Below are 18,143 nucleotides of genomic sequence, written 5' to 3' on the forward strand. Positions count from 1 at the left end.
TAACATACAATGAGACTAGATACTATATCTCTAAAAGAAATTCAGTTATGCCAAAATCTATATGTGTAAAGCAAAGTCAATCTGAGGAACTGCATTTAGACTATCTCAATATGTCGACTTAGGAATCCTCAGTTTCTAATTAATCAGAGCTTTATCCCAGACTTTCAGAGTGTCAACATGATTATGCAAATTAGGAGGCCTGTGTAGTTAAATTTTTTTTTCACAGAAACGAGAAAACTTCACGCAAAGTTAAAGCTGAAGAAATACATTTTGATGATCTCAATATTTCAGCTGTAAGTCCTCATTATGCAGATTCTCTAATTATCTGATTAGAGTTTTATCTTAAAATTTTCAGAGCATCAACTTGCTTGTGCAAAACAAGAAGAGCTGACTAAATCAGTAATTAAACTTAACTTTGGAACTTTTGATGTTGGCCTCAAACATATCTATGTATGTTTATAAGTAGGTATTTCTTAGTGTTGAACACATTTACACTCAACAATCTTCACTATATGAGGTACAAATCAAAGAATTTAAAGAATATTTAATTTTTAATATTTAGAGAAACCTTTAGGTTCCATGCTTGTCCAGAACTAGAGAAACCTTTTGGTTCATTGCTTGTCCAGAACTAGAGAAACCTTTAGGTTCAATGTCCAGAACTAGAGAAACCTTTAGGTTCAATGCTTGTCCAAAACTAGAGAAACCTTTAGGTTCAATGCTTGTCCAGAACTAGAGAAACCTTTAGGTTCACTGCTTGATTCATGTGAGCCAATGTCCACAATGTCCAGGAACAAAATCATGACATTTAACCTCAGGAAAATCAATCAGTCAAGTGTTTCAATGTGATACTTGTACTGCATTTGGCCTGATGATTCCTTCTTTGCTTGATTCTTAGAGTTTTGTTGATCTCAGAAAGGTAGGATCATATACACCAAAAGGAATACTACTTTATATGGCCTTAAAAATGTTGCTTTACGCAAATGTAGCATAACTTAAGGTCAGAAAGCCCTACCTAACTAGCACTTTGGGATCAAGAAAGACTCAGGCAGAAATCAAAATCTGTCATGCTTTTGCTGCCACCGAATGCATGGATAGCAATGATTTTTTCCCCTTATACCATGAGAAAGTCTTAAAGCTAAAAGAAAAAACACCCTGCCAAAAAATGTAAAAGGTTCTTACATATTCCAGGGAGTTTCACTGTTTATAACACAGCTGTACGGTCAATAGTGACAAAAACCAACTGAAAACATACTTGAACTCACCTGTTGATTGGCTAATCTCGCCAATTTTCTTCCAAAAAATATTTAAAACGCTATTACTCTTATTCTTCAACTTTTCGGAAATAAAGATTTCCGCAAGCGATAAAGCTTTCCGCATGGGATAAAGCTTTCCGCATGTGATAAAGCAGCTTACACTACAATATATGCGCCTTTTAACTCTGATTTTGAAGATTGGACAGTTTCAAGGTTCCACAACAAGTATAATGTCATCAGTCTACGCACAATACATCTTACAAATATGCGAAAAAGGTTGAAGAATTACAGTCATTCTAAACTTTGTCCATAATTAAAATGTGTCAGAAATATTCCATGTACTTTTGCCGTTCTAGTGTCCAAACTCACCAAGTTATCGAAGGAATTAGACTTGACCCACATTAAACAGGCTATTTATGAAGTTTAAACCATGCGTTGAATTTAAAGTTAGTCATTCTGTGCAGTGGAGGATAAAAAGACAAACATGCAAGAAAGATTTGTTACTAACGAGGACAATTACATATAAAAGACTACATACAGTATAGAGAGTAAAACCAGATCAGCAACAACAATGTGATAGTTGGTGAATGGTCTAATTTATTAAGTAAAATTCAGCCTACTGTTAATTAAAGACTTCAAAAAGTAAGTAATGGGTTTTACTTACCTTGAGGTTGGGCTAAGGACCAAAGCGGAATCTTGGAGAGTTCCAGAGTGGCTTACTTCTTGGGGACACACTGAATAAATCTGGCTTACAGCAGTGATGTTGTTGTAAAGGTGGGTGTGTTGAGGGCAAAGGTTCGCTCGCTCGACACCCGAGGGGCTGCACACCTGGTGGAGACAATCGCTAACGAGGATCCCCAGTCATGACAAAATGCAGGAGGGGGGTGGGGACAGACTTTTATTCTTGAAAGGGTTTAACGGATCATCTTGCTCATTGGTGGGTATGTGTGGCTCGTTGGCACAGCCTTACAGGCTGGGTGGACAGTTCTCGCGGTCAACCCTGGTACGACAACTGACGGGGTAGACACTTCCTGAACCAATCACTGGCTTCTGCGGGATACAAAAATGAGTGGGAATTAAATTCTCAACCATGGATTTTGGTTCAGTGTCAGTGGATGTTTCTAGTAGTAATGAGAACAGCTAGAGATAGTGCGGGGGTCGTGCTGGCGTTGTCACATGTGTGGGAAACTACATGTATAGACAGCAATGACTTATGCTCTTCAGACATACGCTCCTCCCACCTGGACACACTGTTATGAAACAAACCCACGGTTGTATACAAACCTATTCATAGTTATACACACACCCCTTCAACATTTGTAATCAGAAAAAAGGGAGGGGGTGTCTGCTGCAGAGGGATGGATGGTGGGGTGGGGGGGGGGGGAGGGGGGTATAAAATTGCCTTCTACACCCACCCAACCTCAAGATCACTTTTCACAGAGATATTTGACAATGTCAAGTGCTTGTTAATGACTGTCAGCTGCTAACCTGTCTGCTACAAGCAGGCTCAGGTGAACGCAGATCTGCCCAAGCATTCCAGGTAAGTGGTCCACCTGAGCATCTTGATCTTCACTGAAGTTACTGGTTGCACCCTACAGTCTGGATAATCCCACACAGCACAGTCATACAATCCTTAGCTGTAGAATTACACCATTTTTTGTGCACTTTTTTCTTGCATAAAAGCCAATTCTGGTAGGGAATTATAAGCATGCTCACACTGTACTTCTTCAACATTTTCGCAAGTTTGCAAGGTGTTTATACAAACATATTCACCAGGCATTATTCTGCGTTGAGTGATAAAATTATACTTTTTGTGATGCCCAAACTCTGAATCCAATCCAACAAATGTAGTTTTGTCTCCAAAATCAAATAAAAATGTGCATAAAATTGCACTGAAAAGTTGCTCTTTCATATGCGAAAAAGGTTGAGAAATTAGGGTATGCACCAAGCAGTTGTGAACATCAACTCTGAAATACCTTGATAACATATCTGAAATTCTGTATTTAGATTCCATTGCCAGCTTCAATGACACAGGTCAAGAAAAATCTTTTACAAATCAAGCATTGTATTTATTTGGTTGTTTATTGGATTGTTGTTTAATGAGATTAATATTCAACAATTCTAGCATTTGTAATGTGGTGATCAGTGGAGGAAACTTGGGGTAAAACTTCGTTCACAAATTACTGACGAACATTTCCACATGAGACTCACATGCCCTTTTGGTGGAAGATTTTAGTGTTTGTGACAAATGCAAGAATGTGTAAGACTGTGCAAACAAGTTACTCTGGAGCCATACAATTTTTTATTTATTTGATTGATGTTTTACGCCGTACTCAAGAATATTTCACCTATATGACAGCGGCCAGCATTAGTGTGGGAGGAAACTGGACACAGCTCGGCGGAAACATACAACCATCCGAGGGTTGCTGGCAGACTTTCCCACGTACGGCGGGTGAGGAAGTGAGCTGGACTCACAGCGACCACATTGGTCATTACACTGCGCTAGCCACGGAGGCCCCCGCCACACAAACGTCATCAACCACTTATTATCACCAACTCCCAACATGCAGTGACTGTGGAGGAATCTGCAAATTCCCTGCCCATGGCCAGATTTGAACATGCACCTTGTGCATCACAGCAACTGAAAGGTAAGCACCTCTAGCCACTAGACCAAGTCCCTAGTCCTGCTGGAAATTTATCACACGAAGAAGTCGAGTCACACCTAAGACCTTAAAAGAGGAAGTTGTAACTTCCTTTCTTGAAGTTCAGCCTGAAAGGGATAGTGCAACGACTGGTTGACCCATATCAGTATAATGGCTTGGGCAGGGTAGCTTACTTGCCTTCGGTAAGTCGTCTCAGTGAAGCAGCACTACAGATAAAAGAGTGGTGGAAATCCGCCCTGCAACAAGGAGGCAGATTACATGCACTCTAAGGATTCCTTCCTCGTCATATGACTGAAAAAATTGTTATGTACGAAGTTAATTCCCATGCACTCACTCACTCACTCACTCACTCACTCACACGGAGAACCTTTATAACGTACTGCCATCCTCATCAAGGAATACACCTACACTATACATTCTTCAACCTTTCAACAACCTATGCAACCAAAATTTTGAAATATTCTGAGAGAACTATGGAGGGTACAAAAATAATTTGCACAGTTTTGTGAAGCTTTTATCTTAAATGACATAAATATATATTAATTTTAGCATAATTTTCACAATATAACTGTATGCATACATTCCACTGAAAAAAGTGTTTTAAGGGTTGAAAAGAAGATTTATAGTACATCTCCACCACTGAGAAACTCCCGAGACCCATGAAAGTACCAGCTTGAGTTAGACTCGAACTCACGACTCAAGTTGTGTCTAGCCCCACTGAGTCAGTATTTTCACTGGTCTTGAGTTATTTCAGAGGCAGAAATACTGCACAAATTATTCAACTGCTCCGAGAACACGTATATAAATCAAGAGACTCATGACTCTTATCGGCGGGAAGAAATTTAAATGTCAAAAGGGTTGTTTCTCACATGCAGCTGATGGTACCGTACAGCTAAACTGTCAACATTGATCACCCAGTCATAAATGTCATATATAAGAGTATAAATAACCGAGGTGTGATCTCAGCTATGAACAAATTTCTTTTGTGTGTGCGTGTGTGTGTATGAAGACATACATCGTTTTTATACGTGTGTTATCTTTCTTGTAGATACATACGTACCTTAGCTCTTCTGTTTTACCCCTGGAGGTGTGGGCACTCATTACTCTTGTTGGCCAGGTAACAGTAGTTATATCATTTTTTTTGTGAACAGGTATACATTTCTTACTGGGAGAATAATTGGGTGTCAAGCCCAACCAGTGAATTCATCTTCATCAGTTCCACATTTGGAAGATCAGTTTTAGCGAAAAAAGACTCAGACTTGCTTCTAAATGCATGCATGAGTCGATCTGTCTGTAGAAAATTTTCATCATTTTGATCAATGTTCAATATTATATAGTCAACAATTTTTTACTTCAAGGTTAAGAATGGCCAGGAGTACCCGCAGAAAACGTCGCCATTCACTAGTTACAGTACAGACTGATCTTAGTTTGTCATTCACGTTGATTGGAATCCAACATGTCTGGAGCCTAGGCCCATCCAATGGTCCATGATGGTCAGATCCTTGGTGTATGATGATGCGAAATGCACTCAGGGTTGATGAAGGATGCATCTACGACATGTATATGGTACAGCCAGTGGAAAACACAGGACAACAGCTCACATGGAATTAAGCATGTCAGAGGTCCAGCCCTTTTAATTAGGAAAATTTGCCATGGCACGTAAAATAAGGACCTCCAAAAATTCAATAGCGACAGCAGTTTTGACAGCTGTCTTTTTTTTTTTTGTCATTGGCAAACAATTTGAATAGTACTGAACTTCTACCTGTTATCACAGTTTAATAAACCATATGGTTTAATTATGTTCTATATACTTCATCATTGCTCGTATATTTAATGTCAACACAAAAGGACAAATACTTCCGAAACACTCAGTTCATCGGCTCACTCCATCAAACAGTAGGATTATTTTGATTTGATTTATTTATTTATTTGATTGATTTTATACTCTGCACTCAAGAATATTTCACTTATACAACGATGACCAGCATTATGAGGATGGAGGAAACCAAACAGAGCCCGGGAAAAACCCACAATCAGGATTATTTTGTGACCAGTTTGAGTGATTGTATAAAAATATATCTTCCTCACAAATCTATGCATCGACGCAGACATTCATATGCCAGCCATCCGCCAAGACAGTCAATAAGTCAATAATCTCAAAGCCAATTCCCAAAATGATGCTATACACTTGTACACCACCAAACAACTAAGAAAGTGTATGAAGTATGCAACTTAGAAGGTATATAAAGTGCAAAATTAAGACACAACTGTACGAAGAGAAGCAGTCAACAGACTGATAATCATGTTTCTTAGGATATACATGTGTAGCAATGTTTTCTACATCATTTTGGTCATAACACAATGTCTCTTTGTACATGTATCATGGCCGATATGAAAGTCAACAGAGTGCTGCCTCAGTAAAGCACTATAGCAGGCGTTACACACAATAACCCACAAAGCCATAGAATACAGACAGACCGTCTCGCCCATCCAGTCCCCTGTGGTTGTGAAGGATGGGAACATAATTCATGCTGGGTGTCTCTCGAACCATTTTCAGCAGGGCTAATATATCAGAACATTTTGATGCAATTCAACAATCCTGTTTTGTGTATATCTAAGATGTTTACGCTTGGTATTGACCACACAGCCATGCTTCTACATAAGGAAATTGTTTTGTCTACATTCTCGGGACTTTTTGTATTCTGTAAAATTAAACATAATTAGACGGACATTGTCCACCTTGATCATGGACAATGTCAAATTTGACAATCATGGACATTGTCCACTTTGTCCACCATGACCATGGACAATGTCAAATTTGACAACCATGGACACTGTCCACACTGTCCACTGTGATCATGGACAGTGTCAAATTTGACAACCAAGGACATTATTCACATTGTCCACCATGACCATGGACAATGTCAAATTTGACAACCATGGACATTGTACACATTGTCCACTGTGACCATGGACAGTGTCAAATTTGACAACCATAGACATTGTGGACATTGTCCACCTTGACCATGGACACTTTCAAATTTGACAACCATGGACACTGTCCACACTGTCCACCGTGACCATGGACAATGTCAAATTTGACAACCATGGACGTTGTCCACCGTAACCATGGACAAAGTCAAATTTGACAACCATGGACACTGTCCACACTGTCCACCGTGACCATGGACAATGTCAAATTTGACAACCATGGACATTGTGGACATTGTCCACCGTGACCATGGACAGACACTGGCCCATCTAGTGGCTTACCTGTCACTGTAGCTGGGCTGGCCCAATACAGACACATTTATAGAGGTACCGCCATAGAAGACACAGTACGTGATAACCCACTAAACTACAAAGACTACAGACACTGGCCCATCCAGTAGTTTACCTGTCACTGTAGCTGGGCTGGCCCAATACAGACACATTTATAGAGGTACTGCCATAGAAGACACTGTATGTGATAACCCACTAAACTACAAAGACTACAGACACTGGCCCATCCAGTAGTTTACCTGTCACTGTAGCAGGTCTGGCCCAATACAGACACATTTATAGAGGTACTGCCATAGAAGACACAGTACGTGATAACCCACTAAACTACAAAGACTACAGACACTGGCCCATCCAGTGGTTTACCTGTCACTGTAGCAGGTCTGGCCCAATACAGACACATTTATAGAGGTACTGCCATAGAAGACACAGTACGTGATAACCCACTAAACTACAAAGACTACAGACACTGGCCCATCCAGTAGTTTACCTGTCACTGTAGCTGGGCTGGCCCAATACAGACACATTTATAGAGGTACTGCCATAGAAGACACTGTATGTGATAACCCACTAAACTACAAAGACTACAGACACTGGCCCATCCAGTAGTTTACCTGTCACTGTAGCAGGTCTGGCCCAATACAGACACATTTATAGAGGTACCGCCATAGAAGACACTGTATGTGATAACCCACTAAACTACAAAGACTACAGACACTGGCCCATCTAGTGGCTTACCTGTCACTGTAGCAGGTCTGGCCCAATACAGACACATTTATAGAGGTACCACCATAGAAGACACTGTACGTGATAACCCACTAAACTACAAAGACTACAGACACTGGCCCATCCAGTGGTTTACCTGTCACTGTAGCAGGTCTGGCCCAATACAGACACATTTATAGAGGTACCGCCATAGAAGACACTGTATGTGATAACCCACTAAACTACAAAGACTACAGACACTGGCCCATCCAGTAGTTTACCTGTCACTGTAGCAGGTCTGGCCCAATACAGACACATTTATAGAGGTACTGCCATAGAAGACACTGTATGTGATAACCCACTAAACTACAAAGACTACAGACACTGGCCCATCCAGTAGTTTACCTGTCACTGTAGCAGGTCTGGCCCAATACAGACACATTTATAGAGGTACTGCCATAGAAGACACAGTACGTGATAACCCACTAAACTACAAAGACTACAGACACTGGCCCATCCAGTAGTTTACCTGTCACTGTAGCAGGTCTGGCCCAATACAGACACATTTATAGAGGTACCGCCATAGAAGACACTGTACGTGATAACCCACTAAACTACAAAGACTACAGACACTGGCCCATCTAGTGGTTTACCTGTCACTGTAGGTGGGCTGGCCCAATACAGACACATTTATAGAGGTACCACCATAAATGACACTGTACGTGATATTTGTTAATAAAACTCCAACCAAATATGGTAAAAAAAAATGGATTTCTTTCCTTATTTGTTTAAGAGTTTTTCACAGACACGATGGCTGTCAGTGTTAAGAATGTAGGAAACCAAGAGAGTGTCGAGTAAACCACCAACCTTCAGCAAATTAATGATGGACTTTCCCACGTGACATACTAAAAGGCACACAATACCGACTGTCGACCGTCTTCCAAACAGCGAGCGCAGGGAATCCACAAAATACATATAAATAATTGTCCACAAAATCAACAAATAAACAGGCTATCATTTACATTCAATCAGGAAAGTCGTATATATAAACAGTTCTTTCAAAAACTACATCTTTCATAATGGGATGCTCAGGTACATTTCAGTTTCAAACAAAGCATGATTTAAGCCATTATGAACATATGTTACCTATGATGAAACTGACAGATCCAATAACATGTAGGTGGTCTGTTTTGCACAGTGCTCTCCATTTTTCAAAAAAAAACAAGCATGAAAAAGGTCTCTATGTTCATTCATAGAATATGCATACTCAGTGGCCTCTGATATAAATTGATTTTTACGTATGCACATGTACACACTAGCATTTTGTTCACTTTGAAATCCTCATACGATGAAGAACATTTAAATAAGCACAAATTCGTAATAGCTGCTACGTTCAAAAAAAGTGTACGCTCTTCCTTAAGTTAAATTTAAGTTAGTGTGACCCAGATTGCTAATATTTTAATATATTTTCAATACAAAATAAGCGATTTGATTTAGAATTAGCGCCGGTGGTCAAAGCTCAAAAACAGGCGATTGCATTGAAAGCAATGTCACTATTTCTGACTACAGTTTAAATGGTTAAAGTATAGCTAAAGTAGGCAGCAACAAGGCCTAGAGTGAACACCCTCTTGAACACCGTGATTAAATATTAAAACAGTACCTTACACCTGTGGTCAAAACAAGTCATAATAGGATGTCAAAATTTGTTGACCTTGAATGAAGGGCACACAATACAAGTCCATCTGCGAACATTCCAGTGCTATATTAAGAGCAGTGATATCTGTGTATTCAGATAGTTCCCAAATATGCATATATACATAAAGTTTGTGTGGTATAACAGTAAACCATGCTGGTCTGACTGAATTAATCAGGAAGTTTATCAGGTGGCTGCCTTTAGATGGCAACTCTGTGGAAACTCACCCACACAGGTATATTTATTTATTTATTTATTTGATTGGTGTTTTAAGCCGTACTCAAGAATATTTCACTTACACGAAGGCGGCCAGCATTATGGTGGGAGGAAGCTGGGCAGAGCCCGGGGGAAACCCACGACCATCCGTAGGTTGCTAGAAGACCTTACCACATACCCCACACACGTATAAAGTGGTCAAATTTTTGATCAGTGCATTAAACACCAGGATCCAGGATCACACAGCGATCTTAGACTAAATTCAAAATTTCAAATCACTTCAAAATTGTTCTTTCAATTTTGTACATGTCAAGGTCAAATATTGCCAGACAATGTAAATTCACAATGAGTTTCACCGAAAATAACACAAACGAACAAACCAAGTTTACCAACTGAGTGTAACCACTGAGTGTTTTATTTTTTTTCTTTTGTAGCATTATTCATTATGCAGTATAAGTGCATACATTACTTATATACAGTGTAACATATATATTGGAACTCACCGGTTAACTGAGAGGTTAGAGCAAGGAAACAGGCCTGTAGTAAATATAATGTGGCCAGGTGGGGTGTCATGTCTGGTGTCTTCGGCATGACACTTCAGTGGCGTCAGTCCATTGGCCACATGGACTTGCCCTGCCACAAGACGACACAGCATATGTATACACCTAATGATGTCCTCATCATCATATGAGTGAAAAATTGCTAAGTACAACCAAACCAAGGTATCCACTAAACGCATGAAGCTATATAATACACACTCTCATGAAATGGCATTATTTCTATCACATACTATCAAACAACAAAGAATTGTAATCAGATCAGGTGGGTACATGGTGGCACCCAACATTCTCACATTACATACCTGGTAAGTTAGAGACTGGTAAGAAAGTCCAGCATTGTCACAGTCTGTGGCAGAGATTCCGCACATCAAAGCTAGCTGGTCTCATGCAGTCAGCTGATAACGTGGTTATAGACCGTTCAACTGGGGTTACAGCTCATGGTGTGCTAACACATACATATACACACACGTGTATAGTCAACAAAAGACATTCCATGTGAAACGTATACCATTACCCATGTACCTGGGGCACAGGTGACTGAGGGTTAATGCTGACAACGTTGACGAAACTTATTGTAATATAACTCCTGCAGTTATCCTCTGTCTGTCTGTCAGTCAGTCTGCCTCCCTCAGTGACATGCTGATCCACGCATACAACTACAGGCTTCATTCAACCACTATATCCAGCACATGTGTTCATTTTGCAAAATAGCCCCATTCATGCCTGTAGCTCCGCCTCACCTTTCTGGAGCAGGCCCCGCCCACTGGCTCACAGTCATGAGCTGGCCAACCACAGCTGAAGCTGGCTTGTGTGCCATTCTTCATCATGCTGTACTTGAACTTGACGTTGAACCAGTGGGTTGTAAATGGAGGAGGCTCTACATGTGGGTGATTTACTAGTCTGCCTGCCGAGGTTTGGATTTATTCATTTCCTACATGTACCTTGAAACAGAGGTCACTAAATCTTACCATTAGCCGAGCCTGGGAAGGAGGAATGTGGTGGTGGGAATAAATTGACTGAAGCATGATTTACTTCGAAGCTTTGACACCACCATCCCAATCATCTTGTTGAAATACAGTTCCGATTGTACCGGACTTTATAGCAAACCTCAAGCTGTATGAACTTAAAAGTATTATAAAAAGCTTAAAAAATGACACCGTTATTTCCATCACTGAAAAACTGTTGAATGATGCTGAAAACATAAGTTATTCATTTGTGGCCACACTGGGGCCGGATTTAGTTATTCATCTGTGGCCACACTGGGAACTGGATTTAGTTATTCATTTGTGGCCACACTGGGGAATGGGTTTGGTTATTCATCTGTGGCCACACTGGGGACTGGATTTAGTTATTCATCTGTGGCAACACTGGGGACTGGATTTAGTTATTCATTTGTGGCCACACTGGGGAATGGATTTGGTTATTCATCTGTGGCCACACTGGGGACTGGATTTAGTTATTCATCTGTGGCCACAGTGGGGACTGGATTTAGTTATTCATTTGTGGCCACACTGGGGACTGGATTTAGTTATTCATCTGTGGCCACACTGGGGAAGGGATTTGGTTATTCGTTTGTGGCCACACTGGGGACTGGATTTAGTTATTCATCTGTGGCCACACTGGGAACTGGATTTAGTTATTCATTTGTGGCCACACTGGGGACTGGATTTAGTTATTCATCTGTGGCCACACTGGGACTGGATTTAGTTATTCATTTGTGGCCACACTGGGGACTGGATTTAGTTATTCATCTGTGGCCACACTGAGGAATGGATTTAGTTATTTGTTTGTGGCCACACTGGGGACTGGATTTAGTTATTCATTTGTGGCCACACTGGGGAATGGATTTGGTTATTCATCTGTGGCCACACTGGGGACTGGATTTAGTTATTCATTTGTGGCAACACTGGGGACTGGATTTAGTTATTCATTTGTGGCCACACTGGGGACTGGATTTAGTTATTCATCTGTGGCCACACTGGGGAATGGATTTAGTTTATGACACTGTTCCTTTGCTCTTCATTCCTCAATATACAGAATGTTCAGTTTAGATCAGCACTTGGACTATAGTTAATTTGTCCCCAACTACAGGAATACTACATGGAACTGCATGACTTCAGCAAATATCCTGCTCTTGCTAGTTTAACCACTGCAGCCTTAAAAGTCAAACCAACTCGAACTTTGTGGTTTGATTTACTTTTTGGGGTTTTTTTTTCTATGGGTAGAATAAATCTTTCTCAATGTAGAAAGAGGCTGTAAAAATAAAAAAAATTACCCAATTTTATGTAGGCTACCTTGGTAGTTTTTGCATATTTACATGATTTGAAAGTCTTGAGAAATAGGAAAACCATAAAAACACATCACAATCAGACAAAATAAAAAGGTGGATTTTCAGTTCTATTCTCCTAAACAGAGTGAAGATTAACTACTCACAGGTACATGGTTTATTTGGCTGGTTTCCTCCAGTCTCATAAGCTTTGTAATGATACATCCTTGAGTAGGTCATTACAAACACCAATCAATCAAACAAGTAAATAAATAAATCCACACACGTCCATCTGTACTGATACCTACAGACATGTGTGATGTGACACATGTGAAATGTGACGTCAGCCTGGCTTACTGCTGATGAAGATCCCAGTGTTCTGACACACATACATAGGAATTAAGAGTTTATGGTTTTCTGACGTACAGTCACATGTATTATATTCCAGTGCCCATCCTATCGTCCTGAATCAGCTGGAGCTTAGTACATCAGGTGGTTTGGTGAGGGTAAATTATAGGTTTTTTCAGCTGACCGCTGGTATGTTGGGTGGCTAAGATATGCTACATGTAGGTAACATGGGGTTTATCAGGTGGTACGGGTTTTATCAGGTGGTATGGTGTTTGAATAAAGGTGGTAAGGGGCTTGAAGTTTGGCATGAAGTTTGTGTAGTGGCAAGGGGCTTGTCAGGTGGCATGAAGTTTGTACAGTGGCAAGGGGCTTGTCAGGTGGCATGAAGTTTGCATAGTGGCAAGGGGCTTGTCAGGTGGCATGAAGTTTGTATAGTGGCATGGAGCTTGTCTGGTGGCATGAAGTTTGTACAGTGGCAAGGGGCTTGTCAAGTGGCATGAAGTTTGCATAGTGGCAAGGGGCTTGTCAGGTGGCATGAAGTTTGTACAGTGGCAAGGGGCTTGTCAGGTGGCATGAAGTTTGTATAGTGGCAAGGGGCTTGTCAGGTGGCATGAAGTTTGTATAGTGGCAAGGGGCTTGTCAGGTGGCATGAAGTTTGTATAGTGGCAAGGGGCTTGTCAAGTGGCATGAAGTTTGCATAGTGGCAAGGGGCTGGTCAGGTGGCATGAAGTTTGTATAGTGGCAAGGGGCTTGTCAAGTGGCATGAAGTTTGTACAGTGGCAAGGGGCTTGTCAGGTGGCATGAAGTTTGTACAGTGGCAAGGGGCTTGTCAGGTGGCATGAAGTTTGTATAGTGGCAAGGGGCTTGTCAGGTGGCATGAAGTTTGTATAGTGGCAAGGGGCTTGTCAAGTGGCATGAAGTTTGTACAGTGGCAAGGGGCTTGTCAAGTGGCATGAAGTTTGTACAGTGGCATGGAGCTTGTCTGGTGGCATGAAGTTTGTACAGTGGCAAGGGGCTTGTCAGGTGGCATGAAGTTTGTATAGTGGCATGGAGCTTGTCTGGTGGCATGAAGTTTGTATAGTGGCAAGGGGCTTGTCAGGTGGCATGAAGTTTGTACAGTGGCAAGGGGCTTGTCAGGTGCCATGAAGTTGGTGTAGTGGCAAGGGGCTTGTCAGGTGGCATGAAGTTTGTATAGTGGCATGGAGCTTGTCTGGTGGCATGAAGTTTGTATAGTGGCAAGGGGCTTGTCAGGTGGCATGAAGTTTGTACAGTGGCAAGGGGCTTGTCAGGTGGCATGAAGTTTGTACAGTGGCATGGAGCTTGTCTGGTGGCATGAAGTTTGTGTAGTGGCAAGGGGCTTGTCAGGTGGCATGAAGTTTGTACAGTGGCAAGGAACTTGTCAGGTGGCATGAAGTTTGTACAGTGGCATGGAGCTTGTCTGGTGGCATGAAGTTTGTACAGTGGCAAGTTGGCATGAAGTTTGTATAGTGGCAAGGGTCTTGTCAGGTGCCATGAAGTTTGTACAGTGGCAAGTTGGCATGAAGTTTGTATAGTGGCAAGGGTCTTGTCAGGTGCCATGAAGTTTGTACAGTGGCAAGGGGCTTGTCAGGTGGCATGAAGTTTGTACAGTGGCAAGGGCCTTGTCAGGTGCCATGAAGTTTGTACAGTGGCAAGGGGCTTGTCAGGTGGCATGAAGTTTGTACAGTGGCAAGGGGCTTGTCAGGTGGCATGAAGTTTGTACAGTGGCAAGGGGTTTGTCAGGTGGCATGAAGTTTGTACAGTGGCAAGGGGCTTGTCAGGTGGCATGAAGTTTGTACAGTGGCAAGGGTCTTGTCAGGTGCCATGAAGTTTGTACAGTGGCAAGGGGCTTGTCAGGTGGCATGAAGTTTGTATAGTGGCAAGGGGCTTGTCAGGTGGCATGAAGTTTGTATAGTGGCAAGGGGCTTGTCTGGTGGCATGAAGTTTGTATAGTGGCAAGTTGGCATGAAGTTTGTATAGTGGCAAGGGTCTTGTCAGGTGGCATGAAGTTTGTACAGTGGCAAGGAACTTGTCAGGTGGCATGAAGTTTGTACAGTGGCAAGGGGCTTGTCAGGTGGCATGAAGTTTGTATAGTGGCAAGGGGCTTGTCAGGTGGCATGAAGTTTGTATAGTGGCAAGGAGCTTGTCTGGTGGCATGAAGTTTGTACAGTGGCAAGTTGGCATGAAGTTTGTATAGTGGCAAGGGTCTTGTCAGGTGCCATGAAGTTTGTACAGTGGCAAGTTGGCATGAAGTTTGTATAGTGGCAAGGGTCTTGTCAGGTGCCATGAAGTTTGTACAGTGGCAAGGGGCTTGTCAGGTGGCATGAAGTTTGTACAGTGGCAAGGGTCTTGTCAGGTGCCATGAAGTTTGTACAGTGGCAAGGGGCTTGTCAGGTGGCATGAAGTTTGTACAGTGGCAAGGGGCTTGTCAGGTGGCATGAAGTTTGTACAGTGGCAAGGGGTTTGTCAGGTGGCATGAAGTTTGTACAGTGGCAAGGGTCTTGTCAGGTGGCATGAAGTTTATACAGTGGCAAGGGTCTTGTCAGGTGCCATGAAGTTTGTACAGTGGCAAGGGGCTTGTCAGGTGGCATGAAGTTTGTACAGTGGCAAGGGGCTTGTCAGGTGGCATGAAGTTTGTACAGTGGCAAGGGGCTTGTCAGGTGGCATGAAGTTTGTATAGTGGCAAGGGGCTTGTCAGGTGCCATGAAGTTTGTACAGTGGCATGGAGCTTGTCTGGTGGCATGAAGTTTGTACAGTGGCAAGGGTCTTGTCAGGTGCCATGAAGTTTGTACAGTGGCAAGGGGCTTGTCAGGTGGCATGAAGTTTGTACAGTGGCAAGGGGCTCGTCAAGTGGCATGAAGTTTGTACAGTGGCAAGGGGCTTGTCTGGTGGCATGAAGTTTGTACAGTGGCAAGGGGCTCGTCAAGTGGCATGAAGTTTGTACAGTGGCAAGGGGCTCGTCAAGTGGCATGAAGTTTGTACAGTGGCAAGGGGCTTGTCAGGTGGCATGAAGTTTGTACAGTGGCAAGGGGCTCGTCAAGTGGCATGAAGTTTGTACAGTGGCAAGGGGCTTGTCTGGTGGCATGAAGTTTGTGTAGTGGCAAGGGGCTTGTCTGGTGGCATGAAGTTTGTGTAGTGGCAAGGGGCTTGTCTGGTGGCATGAAGTTTGTACAGTGGCAAGGGTCTTGTCAGGTGGCATGAAGTTTGTATAGTGGCAAGGGGCTTGTCTGGTGGCATGAAGTTTGTATAGTGGCAAGGGGCTTGTCAGGTGGCATGAAGTTTGTACAGTGGCAAGTTGGCATGAAGTTTGTACAGTGGCAAGGGGCTTGTCAGGTGCCATGAAGTTTGTATAGTGGCAAGGGGCTTGTCAGGTGGCATGAAGTTTTTACAGTGGCAAGGGGCTTGTCAGGTGGCATGAAGTTTGTATAGTGGCAAGGGGCTTGTCAGGTGGCATGAAGTTTGTATAGTGGCAAGGGGCTTGTCTGGTGGCATGAAGTTTGTATAGTGGCAAGTTGGCATGAAGTTTGTATAGTGGCAAGGGTCTTGTCAGGTGGCATGAAGTTTGTACAGTGGCAAGGGGCTTGTCAGGTGGCATGAAGTTTGTATAGTGGCAAGGGGCTTGTCAGGTGGCATGAAGTTTGTGTAGTGGCAAGTTGGCATGAAGTTTGTATAGTGGCAAGGGGCTTGTCAGGTGGCATGAAGTTTGTACAGTGGCAAGGGGCTTGTCAGGTGGCATGAAGTTTGTACAGTGGCAAGGGGCTTGTCAGGTGGCATGAAGTTTGTATAGTGGCAAGGGGCTTGTCAGGTGGCATGAAGTTTGTGTAGTGGCAAGGGGCTTGTCAGGTGGCATGAAGTTTGTACAGTGGCAAGGGTCTTGTCAGGTGCCATGAAGTTTGTACAGTGGCAAGGGGCTTGTCAGGTGGCATGAAGTTTGTATAGTGGCAAGGGGCTTGTCAGGTGGCATGAAGTTTGTACAGTGGCAAGGGTCTTGTCAGGTGCCATGAAGTTTGTACAGTGGCAAGGGTCTTGTCAGGTGCCATGAAGTTTGTACAGTGGCAAGGGGCTTGTCAGGTGGCATGAAGTTTGCATAGTGGCAAGGGGCTTGTCTGGTGGCATGAAGTTTGTACAGTGGCAAGGAACTTGTCAGGTGGCATGAAGTTTGTACAGTGGCAAGGGGTTTGTAAAGTGACAAAGGTTGTGTCATGTGAAAAGGTTTTTGTCAGCTGGCAAGGATATATTACATGTACGTGTTGGTGGCAGGTGTTTATCAGGTGGGAAAGGTTTTGTCTGGTGACAAGGATTTGCCCGGTGACAAGGGTTGTGTTAGCTGGTTGTGTCAGGTGACAAGGGTCAAATAGTCCCCAGCTATCCTTCAAGGTCTGGTTGGCTTTTTCTTTGGATTATTTCCCAGTACTTATATGCAATAATAACAAATCAGCAATCAAAGTAATATACTCTTGCATGTATACAACTTGAAACAATAAATTGAATGAACAAAATATATAAAATTATTCTGGACATGCATGTATGTATTAGTTAAGACATTCCGTTAACATGTGGTTACAGCGTATCAAACAACACTTGCAGATTTCAACATAATTATCAATCAATCAATCAATCACCATGATTTTACAGAAATGTTGCTGACGTGGCGTTAAGCCATAATCAATGATTCAATCAAACAATATTCCACACCTGGCTGACAGTCCAGATAGTTCTATGAAGATAACATTAGTGACAAATTCAGCAGAGGTCAATGTACGTCATGCACATTTAACAATGATGTCATGCATGCATGCCTATGGTATCTGTATGGTGAGAATTGACAGCAGTGACGTAGTGCCGACAGCAAAGTGTATGAGACACAGAGACCATTCTTTAAATACCCCACAATTTAAACAGCTGATATGTGATGATGCGGTGCTCCACTCGCATTCCTATTGATTTTGCCATGCATGATACTCTATACATCACACGTTAGCCTAGCCTAGCCTAGCCCGGCCTATATTACCAGCCACTTTTATTCCACATAATCTTTATCAACAATTACATGCACGAAAGCTACATCTGTTATTTATTTGATTGGTGTTTTTGCCGTACTCAAGAATATTTCGCTTACATGACAGTTGTCAGAAACCCACA

The 18,143-nt window shown here is 42.4% G+C and overlaps 1 protein-coding gene across 1 annotated transcript in view; it reads right to left on the bottom strand.

The window, feature by feature from the left end:
• Nucleotides 1–18,143, bottom strand: part of LOC135464704 (peroxisome proliferator-activated receptor delta-like) — an 82,910-nt gene that overhangs the window by 49,270 nt on the left and 15,497 nt on the right. The window contains exon 2 of the mRNA XM_064742207.1: nucleotides 1,918–2,303. The gene's annotated coding sequence lies outside the window, so the exon portion shown is untranslated. The remainder of the gene's footprint in view (nucleotides 1–1,917; nucleotides 2,304–18,143) is intronic.

Source organism: Liolophura sinensis, chromosome 4, assembly GCF_032854445.1.
Source record: "Liolophura sinensis isolate JHLJ2023 chromosome 4, CUHK_Ljap_v2, whole genome shotgun sequence".
NCBI lineage: Eukaryota > Metazoa > Mollusca > Polyplacophora > Chitonida > Chitonidae > Liolophura > Liolophura sinensis.